General features: G+C 47.3%; 35 non-coding genes and 5 pseudogenes across 35 annotated transcripts in view; all 40 read left to right on the plus strand.

Moving 5' to 3' along the window:
- The first annotated feature begins 90 nt into the window (after positions 1 to 90).
- LOC146285210 (5S ribosomal RNA) lies at positions 91 to 209 on the plus strand. The gene has a single exon (XR_014759946.1). It is a non-coding gene; the product is annotated as a 5S ribosomal RNA (ribosomal RNA).
- A 176-nt stretch (positions 210 to 385) lies between these two features.
- LOC146285211 (5S ribosomal RNA) lies at positions 386 to 504 on the plus strand. Its single transcript, XR_014760692.1, has one exon. It is a non-coding gene; the product is annotated as a 5S ribosomal RNA (ribosomal RNA).
- A 178-nt stretch (positions 505 to 682) lies between these two features.
- LOC146285212 (5S ribosomal RNA) lies at positions 683 to 801 on the plus strand (annotated as a pseudogene).
- Positions 802 to 973: 172 nt separating this feature from the next.
- LOC146285213 (5S ribosomal RNA) lies at positions 974 to 1,092 on the plus strand. The gene has a single exon (XR_014759947.1). It is a non-coding gene; the product is annotated as a 5S ribosomal RNA (ribosomal RNA).
- A 182-nt stretch (positions 1,093 to 1,274) lies between these two features.
- On the plus strand, positions 1,275 to 1,393 carry LOC146285214 (5S ribosomal RNA). Its single transcript, XR_014759948.1, has one exon. It is a non-coding gene; the product is annotated as a 5S ribosomal RNA (ribosomal RNA).
- A 172-nt stretch (positions 1,394 to 1,565) lies between these two features.
- Positions 1,566 to 1,684, plus strand: LOC146285215 (5S ribosomal RNA). The gene has a single exon (XR_014759949.1). It is a non-coding gene; the product is annotated as a 5S ribosomal RNA (ribosomal RNA).
- A 182-nt stretch (positions 1,685 to 1,866) lies between these two features.
- On the plus strand, positions 1,867 to 1,985 carry LOC146285216 (5S ribosomal RNA). Its single transcript, XR_014760693.1, has one exon. It is a non-coding gene; the product is annotated as a 5S ribosomal RNA (ribosomal RNA).
- Positions 1,986 to 2,169: 184 nt separating this feature from the next.
- Positions 2,170 to 2,288, plus strand: LOC146285217 (5S ribosomal RNA). The gene has a single exon (XR_014759951.1). It is a non-coding gene; the product is annotated as a 5S ribosomal RNA (ribosomal RNA).
- A 172-nt stretch (positions 2,289 to 2,460) lies between these two features.
- On the plus strand, positions 2,461 to 2,579 carry LOC146285218 (5S ribosomal RNA). The gene has a single exon (XR_014759952.1). It is a non-coding gene; the product is annotated as a 5S ribosomal RNA (ribosomal RNA).
- Positions 2,580 to 2,755: 176 nt separating this feature from the next.
- On the plus strand, positions 2,756 to 2,874 carry LOC146285219 (5S ribosomal RNA). The gene has a single exon (XR_014760694.1). It is a non-coding gene; the product is annotated as a 5S ribosomal RNA (ribosomal RNA).
- Positions 2,875 to 3,052: 178 nt separating this feature from the next.
- Positions 3,053 to 3,171, plus strand: LOC146285220 (5S ribosomal RNA; annotated as a pseudogene).
- Positions 3,172 to 3,343: 172 nt separating this feature from the next.
- On the plus strand, positions 3,344 to 3,462 carry LOC146285221 (5S ribosomal RNA). Its single transcript, XR_014759953.1, has one exon. It is a non-coding gene; the product is annotated as a 5S ribosomal RNA (ribosomal RNA).
- A 182-nt stretch (positions 3,463 to 3,644) lies between these two features.
- On the plus strand, positions 3,645 to 3,763 carry LOC146285222 (5S ribosomal RNA). The gene has a single exon (XR_014759954.1). It is a non-coding gene; the product is annotated as a 5S ribosomal RNA (ribosomal RNA).
- A 172-nt stretch (positions 3,764 to 3,935) lies between these two features.
- On the plus strand, positions 3,936 to 4,054 carry LOC146285223 (5S ribosomal RNA). The gene has a single exon (XR_014759955.1). It is a non-coding gene; the product is annotated as a 5S ribosomal RNA (ribosomal RNA).
- A 182-nt stretch (positions 4,055 to 4,236) lies between these two features.
- LOC146285224 (5S ribosomal RNA) lies at positions 4,237 to 4,355 on the plus strand. The gene has a single exon (XR_014760695.1). It is a non-coding gene; the product is annotated as a 5S ribosomal RNA (ribosomal RNA).
- A 184-nt stretch (positions 4,356 to 4,539) lies between these two features.
- Positions 4,540 to 4,658, plus strand: LOC146285225 (5S ribosomal RNA; annotated as a pseudogene).
- Positions 4,659 to 4,848: 190 nt separating this feature from the next.
- LOC146285226 (5S ribosomal RNA) lies at positions 4,849 to 4,967 on the plus strand. The gene has a single exon (XR_014762040.1). It is a non-coding gene; the product is annotated as a 5S ribosomal RNA (ribosomal RNA).
- Positions 4,968 to 5,139: 172 nt separating this feature from the next.
- LOC146285227 (5S ribosomal RNA) lies at positions 5,140 to 5,258 on the plus strand. The gene has a single exon (XR_014759957.1). It is a non-coding gene; the product is annotated as a 5S ribosomal RNA (ribosomal RNA).
- Positions 5,259 to 5,436: 178 nt separating this feature from the next.
- Positions 5,437 to 5,555, plus strand: LOC146285228 (5S ribosomal RNA). Its single transcript, XR_014759958.1, has one exon. It is a non-coding gene; the product is annotated as a 5S ribosomal RNA (ribosomal RNA).
- A 172-nt stretch (positions 5,556 to 5,727) lies between these two features.
- Positions 5,728 to 5,846, plus strand: LOC146285229 (5S ribosomal RNA). The gene has a single exon (XR_014759959.1). It is a non-coding gene; the product is annotated as a 5S ribosomal RNA (ribosomal RNA).
- Positions 5,847 to 6,018: 172 nt separating this feature from the next.
- On the plus strand, positions 6,019 to 6,137 carry LOC146285230 (5S ribosomal RNA). The gene has a single exon (XR_014761497.1). It is a non-coding gene; the product is annotated as a 5S ribosomal RNA (ribosomal RNA).
- A 184-nt stretch (positions 6,138 to 6,321) lies between these two features.
- Positions 6,322 to 6,440, plus strand: LOC146285231 (5S ribosomal RNA). The gene has a single exon (XR_014759960.1). It is a non-coding gene; the product is annotated as a 5S ribosomal RNA (ribosomal RNA).
- A 174-nt stretch (positions 6,441 to 6,614) lies between these two features.
- LOC146285232 (5S ribosomal RNA) lies at positions 6,615 to 6,733 on the plus strand. The gene has a single exon (XR_014761748.1). It is a non-coding gene; the product is annotated as a 5S ribosomal RNA (ribosomal RNA).
- A 170-nt stretch (positions 6,734 to 6,903) lies between these two features.
- LOC146285233 (5S ribosomal RNA) lies at positions 6,904 to 7,022 on the plus strand. The gene has a single exon (XR_014759961.1). It is a non-coding gene; the product is annotated as a 5S ribosomal RNA (ribosomal RNA).
- A 188-nt stretch (positions 7,023 to 7,210) lies between these two features.
- Positions 7,211 to 7,329, plus strand: LOC146285234 (5S ribosomal RNA). The gene has a single exon (XR_014760696.1). It is a non-coding gene; the product is annotated as a 5S ribosomal RNA (ribosomal RNA).
- Positions 7,330 to 7,515: 186 nt separating this feature from the next.
- LOC146285235 (5S ribosomal RNA) lies at positions 7,516 to 7,634 on the plus strand. The gene has a single exon (XR_014760697.1). It is a non-coding gene; the product is annotated as a 5S ribosomal RNA (ribosomal RNA).
- A 170-nt stretch (positions 7,635 to 7,804) lies between these two features.
- Positions 7,805 to 7,923, plus strand: LOC146285236 (5S ribosomal RNA). Its single transcript, XR_014759962.1, has one exon. It is a non-coding gene; the product is annotated as a 5S ribosomal RNA (ribosomal RNA).
- A 184-nt stretch (positions 7,924 to 8,107) lies between these two features.
- Positions 8,108 to 8,226, plus strand: LOC146285237 (5S ribosomal RNA). Its single transcript, XR_014760698.1, has one exon. It is a non-coding gene; the product is annotated as a 5S ribosomal RNA (ribosomal RNA).
- A 184-nt stretch (positions 8,227 to 8,410) lies between these two features.
- On the plus strand, positions 8,411 to 8,529 carry LOC146285238 (5S ribosomal RNA). The gene has a single exon (XR_014760700.1). It is a non-coding gene; the product is annotated as a 5S ribosomal RNA (ribosomal RNA).
- A 172-nt stretch (positions 8,530 to 8,701) lies between these two features.
- LOC146285239 (5S ribosomal RNA) lies at positions 8,702 to 8,820 on the plus strand. Its single transcript, XR_014759963.1, has one exon. It is a non-coding gene; the product is annotated as a 5S ribosomal RNA (ribosomal RNA).
- Positions 8,821 to 8,992: 172 nt separating this feature from the next.
- LOC146285240 (5S ribosomal RNA) lies at positions 8,993 to 9,111 on the plus strand. Its single transcript, XR_014761935.1, has one exon. It is a non-coding gene; the product is annotated as a 5S ribosomal RNA (ribosomal RNA).
- A 210-nt stretch (positions 9,112 to 9,321) lies between these two features.
- On the plus strand, positions 9,322 to 9,440 carry LOC146285241 (5S ribosomal RNA; annotated as a pseudogene).
- Positions 9,441 to 9,614: 174 nt separating this feature from the next.
- Positions 9,615 to 9,733, plus strand: LOC146285242 (5S ribosomal RNA). The gene has a single exon (XR_014761498.1). It is a non-coding gene; the product is annotated as a 5S ribosomal RNA (ribosomal RNA).
- Positions 9,734 to 9,917: 184 nt separating this feature from the next.
- LOC146285243 (5S ribosomal RNA) lies at positions 9,918 to 10,036 on the plus strand. The gene has a single exon (XR_014759964.1). It is a non-coding gene; the product is annotated as a 5S ribosomal RNA (ribosomal RNA).
- Positions 10,037 to 10,210: 174 nt separating this feature from the next.
- On the plus strand, positions 10,211 to 10,329 carry LOC146285244 (5S ribosomal RNA). Its single transcript, XR_014759965.1, has one exon. It is a non-coding gene; the product is annotated as a 5S ribosomal RNA (ribosomal RNA).
- Positions 10,330 to 10,511: 182 nt separating this feature from the next.
- Positions 10,512 to 10,630, plus strand: LOC146285245 (5S ribosomal RNA; annotated as a pseudogene).
- A 204-nt stretch (positions 10,631 to 10,834) lies between these two features.
- LOC146285246 (5S ribosomal RNA) lies at positions 10,835 to 10,953 on the plus strand. The gene has a single exon (XR_014762041.1). It is a non-coding gene; the product is annotated as a 5S ribosomal RNA (ribosomal RNA).
- A 172-nt stretch (positions 10,954 to 11,125) lies between these two features.
- Positions 11,126 to 11,244, plus strand: LOC146285247 (5S ribosomal RNA). Its single transcript, XR_014759966.1, has one exon. It is a non-coding gene; the product is annotated as a 5S ribosomal RNA (ribosomal RNA).
- A 178-nt stretch (positions 11,245 to 11,422) lies between these two features.
- On the plus strand, positions 11,423 to 11,541 carry LOC146285248 (5S ribosomal RNA). The gene has a single exon (XR_014759968.1). It is a non-coding gene; the product is annotated as a 5S ribosomal RNA (ribosomal RNA).
- A 172-nt stretch (positions 11,542 to 11,713) lies between these two features.
- Positions 11,714 to 11,822, plus strand: part of LOC146285249 (5S ribosomal RNA) — a 119-nt gene continuing 10 nt past the window's right edge. Inside the window, exon 1 of the ribosomal RNA XR_014759969.1 lies at positions 11,714 to 11,822. This exon is cut by the window's right edge and continues 10 nt beyond it. This is a non-coding gene — a ribosomal RNA (5S ribosomal RNA).

Below are 11,822 nucleotides of genomic sequence, written 5' to 3' on the forward strand. Positions count from 1 at the left end.
TTTGACACGAGAGAGAGAGAGAGAGACTACCTTGCATTGTCAATTGCTAAATCTGTATATGGATAAGTAGCCTATGGTTGTCAACTTATTTCGTACGGCCATACCAGCCTGGCAACGCCCGATCTCGTCTGATCTCGGAAGCTAAGCAGGGTCGGGCCTGGTTAGTACTTGGATGGGAGACCGCCTGGGAATACCAGGTGCTGTATGCTCTTTTGCTCATTCACTTAGAAACTGAAATCTTGCAATATGCACAAGTAGTCCTTCATGAAAGGGGCTGGAAGCTGTTTTCATTTTGACACGAGAGAGAGAGAGAGAGAGAGACCACCTTGCATTGTCAATTGCTAAATCTGTATATGGATAAGTAGCCTATGGTTGTCAACTTATTTCGTACGGCCATACCAGCCTGGCAACGCCCGATCACGTCTGATCTCGGAAGCTAAGCAGGGTCGGGCCTGGTTAGTACTTGGATGGGAGACCGCCTGGGAATACCAGGTGCTGTATGCTCTTTTGCTCATTCACTTAGAAACTGACATCTTGCAATATGCACAAGTAGTCCTTCATGAAAGGGGCTGGAAGCTGTTTTCATTTTGACACGAGAGAGAGAGAGAGAGAGAGAGACCACCTTGCATTGTCAATTGCTAAATCTGTATATGGATAAGTAGCCTATGGTTGTCAACTTATTTCGTACGGCCATACCAGCCTGGCAACACCCAATCTCGTCTGATCTCGGAAGCTGAGCAGGGTCGGGCCTGGTTAGTACTTGGATGGGAGACCGCCTGGGAATACCAGGTGCTGTATGCTCTTTTGCTCATTCACTTAGAAACTGAAATCTTGCAATATGCACAAGTAGTCCTTCATGAAAGGGGCTGGAAGCTGTTTTCATTTTGACACGAGAGAGAGAGAGAGAGACCACCTTGCATTGTCAATTGCTAAATCTGTATATGGATAAGTAGCCTATGGTTGTCAACTTATTTCGTACGGCCATACCAGCCTGGCAACGCCCGATCTCGTCTGATCTCGGAAGCTAAGCAGGGTCGGGCCTGGTTAGTACTTGGATGGGAGACCGCCTGGGAATACCAGGTGCTGTATGCTCTTTTGCTCATTCACTTAGAAACTGACATCTTGCAATATGCACAAGTAGTCCTTCATGAAAGGGGCTGGAAGCTGTTTTCATTTTGACACGAGAGAGAGAGAGAGAGAGAGAGAGAGACTACCTTGCATTGTCAATTGCTAAATCTGTATATGGATAAGTAGCCTATGGTTGTCAACTTATTTCGTACGGCCATACCAGCCTGGCAACGCCCGATCTCGTCTGATCTCGGAAGCTAAGCAGGGTCGGGCCTGGTTAGTACTTGGATGGGAGACCGCCTGGGAATACCAGGTGCTGTATGCTCTTTTGCTCATTCACTTAGAAACTGACATCTTGCAATATGCACAAGTAGTCCTTCATGAAAGGGGCTGGAAGCTGTTTTCATTTTGACACGAGAGAGAGAGAGAGAGACCACCTTGCATTGTCAATTGCTAAATCTGTATATGGATAAGTAGCCTATGGTTGTCAACTTATTTCGTACGGCCATACCAGCCTGGCAACGCCCGATCTCGTCTGATCTCGGAAGCTAAGCAGGGTCGGGCCTGGTTAGTACTTGGATGGGAGACCGCCTGGGAATACCAGGTGCTGTATGCTCTTTTGCTCATTCACTTAGAAACTGACATCTTGCAATATGCACAAGTAGTCCTTCATGAAAGGGGCTGGAAGCTGTTTTCATTTTGACACGAGAGAGAGAGAGAGAGAGAGAGAGAGACCACCTTGCATTGTCAATTGCTAAATCTGTATATGGATAAGTAGCCTATGGTTGTCAACTTATTTCGTACGGCCATACCAGCCTGGCAACGCCCGATCACGTCTGATCTCGGAAGCTAAGCAGGGTCGGGCCTGGTTAGTACTTGGATGGGAGACCGCCTGGGAATACCAGGTGCTGTATGCTCTTTTGCTCATTCACTTAGAAACTGACATCTTGCAATATGCACAAGTAGTCCTTCATGAAAGGGGCTGGAAGCTGTTTTCATTTTGACACGAGAGAGAGAGAGAGAGAGAGAGAGAGAGACTACCTTGCATTGTCAATTGCTAAATCTGTATATGGATAAGTAGCCTATGGTTGTCAACTTATTTCGTACGGCCATACCAGCCTGGCAACGCCCGATCTCGTCTGATCTCGGAAGCTAAGCAGGGTCGGGCCTGGTTAGTACTTGGATGGGAGACCGCCTGGGAATACCAGGTGCTGTATGCTCTTTTGCTCATTCACTTAGAAACTGAAATCTTGCAATATGCACAAGTAGTCCTTCATGAAAGGGGCTGGAAGCTGTTTTCATTTTGACACGAGAGAGAGAGAGAGAGACTACCTTGCATTGTCAATTGCTAAATCTGTATATGGATAAGTAGCCTATGGTTGTCAACTTATTTCGTACGGCCATACCAGCCTGGCAACGCCCGATCTCGTCTGATCTCGGAAGCTAAGCAGGGTCGGGCCTGGTTAGTACTTGGATGGGAGACCGCCTGGGAATACCAGGTGCTGTATGCTCTTTTGCTCATTCACTTAGAAACTGAAATCTTGCAATATGCACAAGTAGTCCTTCATGAAAGGGGCTGGAAGCTGTTTTCATTTTGACACGAGAGAGAGAGAGAGAGAGAGACCACCTTGCATTGTCAATTGCTAAATCTGTATATGGATAAGTAGCCTATGGTTGTCAACTTATTTCGTACGGCCATACCAGCCTGGCAACGCCCGATCACGTCTGATCTCGGAAGCTAAGCAGGGTCGGGCCTGGTTAGTACTTGGATGGGAGACCGCCTGGGAATACCAGGTGCTGTATGCTCTTTTGCTCATTCACTTAGAAACTGACATCTTGCAATATGCACAAGTAGTCCTTCATGAAAGGGGCTGGAAGCTGTTTTCATTTTGACACGAGAGAGAGAGAGAGAGAGAGAGACCACCTTGCATTGTCAATTGCTAAATCTGTATATGGATAAGTAGCCTATGGTTGTCAACTTATTTCGTACGGCCATACCAGCCTGGCAACACCCAATCTCGTCTGATCTCGGAAGCTGAGCAGGGTCGGGCCTGGTTAGTACTTGGATGGGAGACCGCCTGGGAATACCAGGTGCTGTATGCTCTTTTGCTCATTCACTTAGAAACTGAAATCTTGCAATATGCACAAGTAGTCCTTCATGAAAGGGGCTGGAAGCTGTTTTCATTTTGACACGAGAGAGAGAGAGAGAGACCACCTTGCATTGTCAATTGCTAAATCTGTATATGGATAAGTAGCCTATGGTTGTCAACTTATTTCGTACGGCCATACCAGCCTGGCAACGCCCGATCTCGTCTGATCTCGGAAGCTAAGCAGGGTCGGGCCTGGTTAGTACTTGGATGGGAGACCGCCTGGGAATACCAGGTGCTGTATGCTCTTTTGCTCATTCACTTAGAAACTGACATCTTGCAATATGCACAAGTAGTCCTTCATGAAAGGGGCTGGAAGCTGTTTTCATTTTGACACGAGAGAGAGAGAGAGAGAGAGAGAGAGACTACCTTGCATTGTCAATTGCTAAATCTGTATATGGATAAGTAGCCTATGGTTGTCAACTTATTTCGTACGGCCATACCAGCCTGGCAACGCCCGATCTCGTCTGATCTCGGAAGCTAAGCAGGGTCGGGCCTGGTTAGTACTTGGATGGGAGACCGCCTGGGAATACCAGGTGCTGTATGCTCTTTTGCTCATTCACTTAGAAACTGACATCTTGCAATATGCACAAGTAGTCCTTCATGAAAGGGGCTGGAAGCTGTTTTCATTTTGACACGAGAGAGAGAGAGAGAGACCACCTTGCATTGTCAATTGCTAAATCTGTATATGGATAAGTAGCCTATGGTTGTCAACTTATTTCGTACGGCCATACCAGCCTGGCAACGCCCGATCTCGTCTGATCTCGGAAGCTAAGCAGGGTCGGGCCTGGTTAGTACTTGGATGGGAGACCGCCTGGGAATACCAGGTGCTGTATGCTCTTTTGCTCATTCACTTAGAAACTGACATCTTGCAATATGCACAAGTAGTCCTTCATGAAAGGGGCTGGAAGCTGTTTTCATTTTGACACGAGAGAGAGAGAGAGAGAGAGAGAGAGACCACCTTGCATTGTCAATTGCTAAATCTGTATATGGATAAGTAGCCTATGGTTGTCAACTTATTTCGTACGGCCATACCAGCCTGGCAACGCCCGATCACGTCTGATCTCGGAAGCTAAGCAGGGTCGGGCCTGGTTAGTACTTGGATGGGAGACCGCCTGGGAATACCAGGTGCTGTATGCTCTTTTGCTCATTCACTTAGAAACTGACATCTTGCAATATGCACAAGTAGTCCTTCATGAAAGGGGCTGGAAGCTGTTTTCATTTTGACACGAGAGAGAGAGAGAGAGAGAGAGAGAGAGACCACCTTGCATTGTCAATTGCTAAATCTGTATATGGATAAGTAGCCTATGGTTGTCAACTTATTTCGTACGGCCATACCAGCCTGGCAACGCCCGATCACGTCTGATCTCGTAAGCTAAGCAGGGTCGGGCCTGGTTAGTACTTGGATGGGAGACCGCCTGGGAATACCAGGTGCTGTATGCTCTTTTGCTCATTCACTTAGAAACTGACATCTTGCAATATGCACAAGTAGTCCTTCATGAAAGGGGCTGGAAGCTGTTTTCATTTTGACACGAGAGAGAGAGAGAGAGAGAGAGAGAGAGAGAGAGACTACCTTGCATTGTCAATTGCTAAATCTGTATATGGATAAGTAGCCTATGGTTGTCAACTTATTTCGTACGGCCATACCAGCCTGGCAACGCCCGATCTCGTCTGATCTCGGAAGCTGAGCAGGGTCGGGCCTGGTTAGTACTTGGATGGGAGACCGCCTGGGAATACCAGGTGCTGTATGCTCTTTTGCTCATTCACTTAGAAACTGAAATCTTGCAATATGCACAAGTAGTCCTTCATGAAAGGGGCTGGAAGCTGTTTTCATTTTGACACGAGAGAGAGAGAGAGAGACCACCTTGCATTGTCAATTGCTAAATCTGTATATGGATAAGTAGCCTATGGTTGTCAACTTATTTCGTACGGCCATACCAGCCTGGCAACGCCCGATCTCGTCTGATCTCGGAAGCTAAGCAGGGTCGGGCCTGGTTAGTACTTGGATGGGAGACCGCCTGGGAATACCAGGTGCTGTATGCTCTTTTGCTCATTCACTTAGAAACTGACATCTTGCAATATGCACAAGTAGTCCTTCATGAAAGGGGCTGGAAGCTGTTTTCATTTTGACACGAGAGAGAGAGAGAGAGAGAGAGACTACCTTGCATTGTCAATTGCTAAATCTGTATATGGATAAGTAGCCTATGGTTGTCAACTTATTTCGTACGGCCATACCAGCCTGGCAACGCCCGATCTCGTCTGATCTCGGAAGCTAAGCAGGGTCGGGCCTGGTTAGTACTTGGATGGGAGACCGCCTGGGAATACCAGGTGCTGTATGCTCTTTTGCTCATTCACTTAGAAACTGACATCTTGCAATATGCACAAGTAGTCCTTCATGAAAGGGGCTGGAAGCTGTTTTCATTTTGACACGAGAGAGAGAGAGAGAGACCACCTTGCATTGTCAATTGCTAAATCTGTATATGGATAAGTAGCCTATGGTTGTCAACTTATTTCGTACGGCCATACCAGCCTGGCAACGCCCGATCTCGTCTGATCTCGGAAGCTAAGCAGGGTCGGGCCTGGTTAGTACTTGGATGGGAGACCGCCTGGGAATACCAGGTGCTGTATGCTCTTTTGCTCATTCACTTAGAAACTGACATCTTGCAATATGCACAAGTAGTCCTTCATGAAAGGGGCTGGAAGCTGTTTTCATTTTGACACGAGAGAGAGAGAGAGAGACTACCTTGCATTGTCAATTGCTAAATCTGTATATGGATAAGTAGCCTATGGTTGTCAACTTATTTAGTACGGCCATACCAGCCTGGCAACGCCCGATCTCGTCTGATCTCGGAAGCTAAGCAGGGTCGGGCCTGGTTAGTACTTGGATGGGAGACCGCCTGGGAATACCAGGTGCTGTATGCTCTTTTGCTCATTCACTTAGAAACTGACATCCTGCAATATGCACAAGTAGTCCTTCATGAAAGGGGCTGGAAGCTGTTTTCATTTTGACACGAGAGAGAGAGAGAGAGAGAGAGAGAGAGACTACCTTGCATTGTCAATTGCTAAATCTGTATATGGATAAGTAGCCTATGGTTGTCAACTTATTTCGTACGGCCATACCAGCCTGGCAACGCCCGATCTCGTCTGATCTCGGAAGCTAAGCAGGGTCGGGCCTGGTTAGTACTTGGATGGGAGACCGCCTGGGAATACCAGGTGCTGTATGCTCTTTTGCTCATTCACTTAGAAACTGAAATCTTGCAATATGCACAAGTAGTCCTTCATGAAAGGGGCTGGAAGCTGTTTTCATTTTGACACGAGAGAGAGAGAGAGAGAGACCACCTTGCATTGTCAATTGCTAAATCTGTATATGGATAAGTAGCCTATGGTTGTCAACTTATTTCGTACGGCCATACCAGCCTGGCAACGCCCGATCTTGTCTGATCTCGGAAGCTAAGCAGGGTCGGGCCTGGTTAGTACTTGGATGGGAGACCGCCTGGGAATACCAGGTGCTGTATGCTCTTTTGCTCATTCACTTAGAAACTGACATCTTGCAATATGCACAAGTAGTCCTTCATGAAAGGGGCTGGAAGCTGTTTTCATTTTGACACGAGAGAGAGAGAGAGACTACCTTGCATTGTCAATTGCTAAATCTGTATATGGATAAGTCGCCTATGGTTGTCAACTTATTTCGTACGGCCATACCAGCCTGGCAACGCCCGATCTCGTCTGATCTCGGAAGCTAAGCAGGGTCGGGCCTGGTTAGTACTTGGATGGGAGACCGCCTGGGAATACCAGGTGCTGTATGCTCTTTTGCTCATTCACTTAGAAACTGACATCTTGCAATATGCACAAGTAGTCCTTCATGAAAGGGGCTGGAAACTGTTTTCATTTTGACACGAGAGAGAGAGAGAGAGAGAGAGAGAGAGAGAGACCACCTTGCATTGTCAAATGCCAAATCTGTATATGGATAAGTAGCCTATGGTTGTCAACTTATTTCGTACGGCCATACCAGCCTGGCAACGCCCGATCACGTCTGATCTCGGAAGCTAAGCAGGGTCGGGCCTGGTTAGTACTTGGATGGGAGACCGCCTGGGAATACCAGGTGCTGTATGCTCTTTTGCTCATTCACTTAGAAACTGACATCTTGCAATATGCACAAGTAGTCCTTCATGAAAGGGGCTGGAAGCTGTTTTCATTTTGACACGAGAGAGAGAGAGAGAGAGAGAGAGAGAGAGACCACCTTGCATTGTCAATTGCTAAATCTGTATATGGATAAGTAGCCTATGGTTGTCAACTTATTTCGTACGGCCATACCAGCCTGGCAACGCCCGATCACGTCTGATCTCGGAAGCTAAGCAGGGTCGGGCCTGGTTAGTACTTGGATGGGAGACCGCCTGGGAATACCAGGTGCTGTATGCTCTTTTGCTCATTCACTTAGAAACTGACATCTTGCAATATGCACAAGTAGTCCTTCATGAAAGGGGCTGGAAGCTGTTTTCATTTTGACACGAGAGAGAGAGAGAGACTACCTTGCATTGTCAATTGCTAAATCTGTATATGGATAAGTAGCCTATGGTTGTCAACTTATTTCGTACGGCCATACCAGCCTGGCAACGCCCGATCTCGTCTGATCTCGGAAGCTAAGCAGGGTCGGGCCTGGTTAGTACTTGGATGGGAGACCGCCTGGGAATACCAGGTGCTGTATGCTCTTTTGCTCATTCACTTAGAAACTGACATCTTGCAATATGCACAAGTAGTCCTTCATGAAAGGGGCTGGAAACTGTTTTCATTTTGACACGAGAGAGAGAGAGAGAGAGAGAGAGAGAGACCACCTTGCATTGTCAAATGCCAAATCTGTATATGGATAAGTAGCCTATGGTTGTCAACTTATTTCGTACGGCCATACCAGCCTGGCAACGCCCGATCACGTCTGATCTCGGAAGCTAAGCAGGGTCGGGCCTGGTTAGTACTTGGATGGGAGACCGCCTGGGAATACCAGGTGCTGTATGCTCTTTTGCTCATTCACTTAGAAACTGACATCTTGCAATATGCACAAGTAGTCCTTCATGAAAGGGGCTGGAAGCTGTTTTCATTTTGACACGAGAGAGAGAGAGAGAGAGAGAGAGAGAGACCACCTTGCATTGTCAATTGCTAAATCTGTATATGGATAAGTAGCCTATGGTTGTCAACTTATTTCGTACGGCCATACCAGCCTGGCAACGCCCGATCACGTCTGATCTCGGAAGCTAAGCAGGGTCGGGCCTGGTTAGTACTTGGATGGGAGACCGCCTGGGAATACCAGGTGCTGTATGCTCTTTTGCTCATTCACTTAGAAACTGACATCTTGCAATATGCACAAGTAGTCCTTCATGAAAGGGGCTGGAAGCTGTTTTCATTTTGACACGAGAGAGAGAGAGAGAGACCACCTTGCATTGTCAATTGCTAAATCTGTATATGGATAAGTAGCCTATGGTTGTCAACTTATTTCGTACGGCCATACCAGCCTGGCAACGCCCGATCTCGTCTGATCTCGGAAGCTAAGCAGGGTCGGGCCTGGTTAGTACTTGGATGGGAGACCGCCTGGGAATACCAGGTGCTGTATGCTCTTTTGCTCATTCACTTAGAAACTGACATCTTGCAATATGCACAAGTAGTCCTTCATGAAAGGGGCTGGAAACTGTTTTCATTTTGACACGAGAGAGAGAGAGAGAGACCACCTTGCATTGTCAATTGCTAAATCTGTATATGGATAAGTAGCCTATGGTTGTCAACTTATTTCGTACGGCCATACCAGCCTGGCAACGCCCGATCACGTCTGATCTCGGAAGCTAAGCAGGGTCGGGTCTGGTTAGTACTTGGATGGGAGACCGCCTGGGAATACCAGGTGCTGTATGCTCTTTTGCTCATTCACTTAGAAACTGACATCTTGCAATATGCACAAGTAGTCCTTCATGAAAGGGGCTGGAAGCTGTTTTCATTTTGACACGAGAGAGAGAGAGAGAGAGAGAGAGAGAGAGAGAGAGAGAGAGAGAGAGAGAGAGACCACCTTGCATTGTCAATTGCTAAATCTGTATATGGATAAGTAGCCTATGGTTGTCAACTTATTTCGTACGGCCATACCAGCCTGGCAACGCCCTATCTCGTCTGATCTCGGAAGCTAAGCAGGGTCGGGCCTGGTTAGTACTTGGATGGGAGACCGCCTGGGAATACCAGGTGCTGTATGCTCTTTTGCTCATTCACTTAGAAACTGACATCTTGCAATATGCACAAGTAGTCCTTCATGAAAGGGGCTGGAAGCTGTTTTCATTTTGACACGAGAGAGAGAGAGAGAGAGACTACCTTGCATTGTCAATTGCTAAATCTGTATATGGATAAGTAGCCTATGGTTGTCAACTTATTTAGTACGGCCATACCAGCCTGGCAACGCCCGATCTCGTCTGATCTCGGAAGCTAAGCAGGGTCGGGCCTGGTTAGTACTTGGATGGGAGACCGCCTGGGAATACCAGGTGCTGTATGCTCTTTTGCTCATTCACTTAGAAACTGACATCTTGCAATATGCACAAGTAGTCCTTCATGAAAGGGGCTGGAAGCTGTTTTCATTTTGACACGAGAGAGAGAGAGAGAGAGAGAGAGAGAGACTACCTTGCATTGTCAATTGCTAAATCTGTATATGGATAAGTAGCCTATGGTTGTCAACTTATTTCGTACGGCCATACCAGCCTGGCAACGCCCGATCTCGTCTGATCTCGGAAGCTAAGCAGGGTCGGGCCTGGTTAGTACTTGGATGGGAGACCGCCTGGGAATACCAGGTGCTGTATGCTCTTTTGCTCATTCACTTAGAAACTGAAATCTTGCAATATGCACAAGTAGTCCTTCATGAAAGGGGCTGGAAGCTGTTTTCATTTTGACACGAGAGAGAGAGAGAGAGAGACCACCTTGCATTGTCAATTGCTAAATCTGTATATGGATAAGTAACCTATGGTTGTCAACTTATTTCGTACGGCCATACCAGCCTGGCAACGCCCGATCTCGTCTGATCTCGGAAGCTAAGCAGGGTCGGGCCTGGTTAGTACTTGGATGGGAGACCGCCTGGGAATACCAGGTGCTGTATGCTCTTTTGCTCATTCACTTAGAAACTGACATCTTGCAATATGCACAAGTAGTCCTTCATGAAAGGGGCTGGAAGCTGTTTTCATTTTGACACGAGAGAGAGAGAGAGAGAGAGAGAGAGACCACCTTGCATTGTCAATTGCTAAATCTGTATATGGATAAGTAGCCTATGGTTGTCAACTTATTTCGTACGGCCATACCAGCCTGGCAACGCCCGATCACGTCTGATCTCGTAAGCTAAGCAGGGTCGGGCCTGGTTAGTACTTGGATGGGAGACCGCCTGGGAATACCAGGTGCTGTATGCTCTTTTGCTCATTCACTTAAAAACTGACATCTTGCAATATGCACAAGTAGTCCTTCATGAAAGGGGCTGGAAGCTGTTTTCATTTTGACACGAGAGAGAGAGAGAGAGAGAGAGAGAGAGAGAGAGAGAGAGAGAGAGAGACTACCTTGCATTGTCAATTGCTAAATCTGTATATGGATAAGTAGCCTATGGTTGTCAACTTATTTCGTACGGCCATACCAGCCTGGCAACGCCCGATCTCGTCTGATCTCGGAAGCTGAGCAGGGTCGGGCCTGGTTAGTACTTGGATGGGAGACCGCCTGGGAATACCAGGTGCTGTATGCTCTTTTGCTCATTCACTTAGAAACTGAAATCTTGCAATATGCACAAGTAGTCCTTCATGAAAGGGGCTGGAAGCTGTTTTCATTTTGACACGAGAGAGAGAGAGAGAGACCACCTTGCATTGTCAATTGCTAAATCTGTATATGGATAAGTAGCCTATGGTTGTCAACTTATTTCGTACGGCCATACCAGCCTGGCAACGCCCGATCTCGTCTGATCTCGGAAGCTAAGCAGGGTCGGGCCTGGTTAGTACTTGGATGGGAGACCGCCTGGGAATACCAGGTGCTGTATGCTCTTTTGCTCATTCACTTAGAAACTGACATCTTGCAATATGCACAAGTAGTCCTTCATGAAAGGGGCTGGAAGCTGTTTTCATTTTGACACGAGAGAGAGAGAGAGAGAGAGAGACTACCTTGCATTGTCAATTGCTAAATCTGTATATGGATAAGTAGCCTATGGTTGTCAACTTATTTCGTACGGCCATACCAGCCTGGCAACGCCCGATCTCGTCTGATCTCGGAAGCTAAGCAGGGTCGGGCCTGGTTAGTACTTGGATGGGAGACCGCCTGGGAATACCAGGTGCTGTATGCTCTTTTGCTCATTCACTTAGAAACTGACATCTTGCAATATGCACAAGTAGTCCTTCATGAAAGGGGCTGGAAGCTGTTTTCATTTTGACACGAGAGAGAGAGAGAGAGACCACCTTGCATTGTCAATTGCTAAATCTGTATATGGATAAGTAGCCTATGGTTGTCAACTTATTTCGTACGGCCATACCAGCCTGGCAACGCCCGATCTCGTCTGATCTCGGAAGCTAAGCAGGGTCGGGCCTGGTTAGTACTTGGATGGGAGACCGCCTGGGAATACCAGGT

This window comes from Hypomesus nipponensis, chromosome 6, assembly GCF_054491055.1.
Source record: "Hypomesus nipponensis isolate SF chromosome 6, ASM5449105v1, whole genome shotgun sequence".
NCBI lineage: Eukaryota > Metazoa > Chordata > Actinopteri > Osmeriformes > Osmeridae > Hypomesus > Hypomesus nipponensis.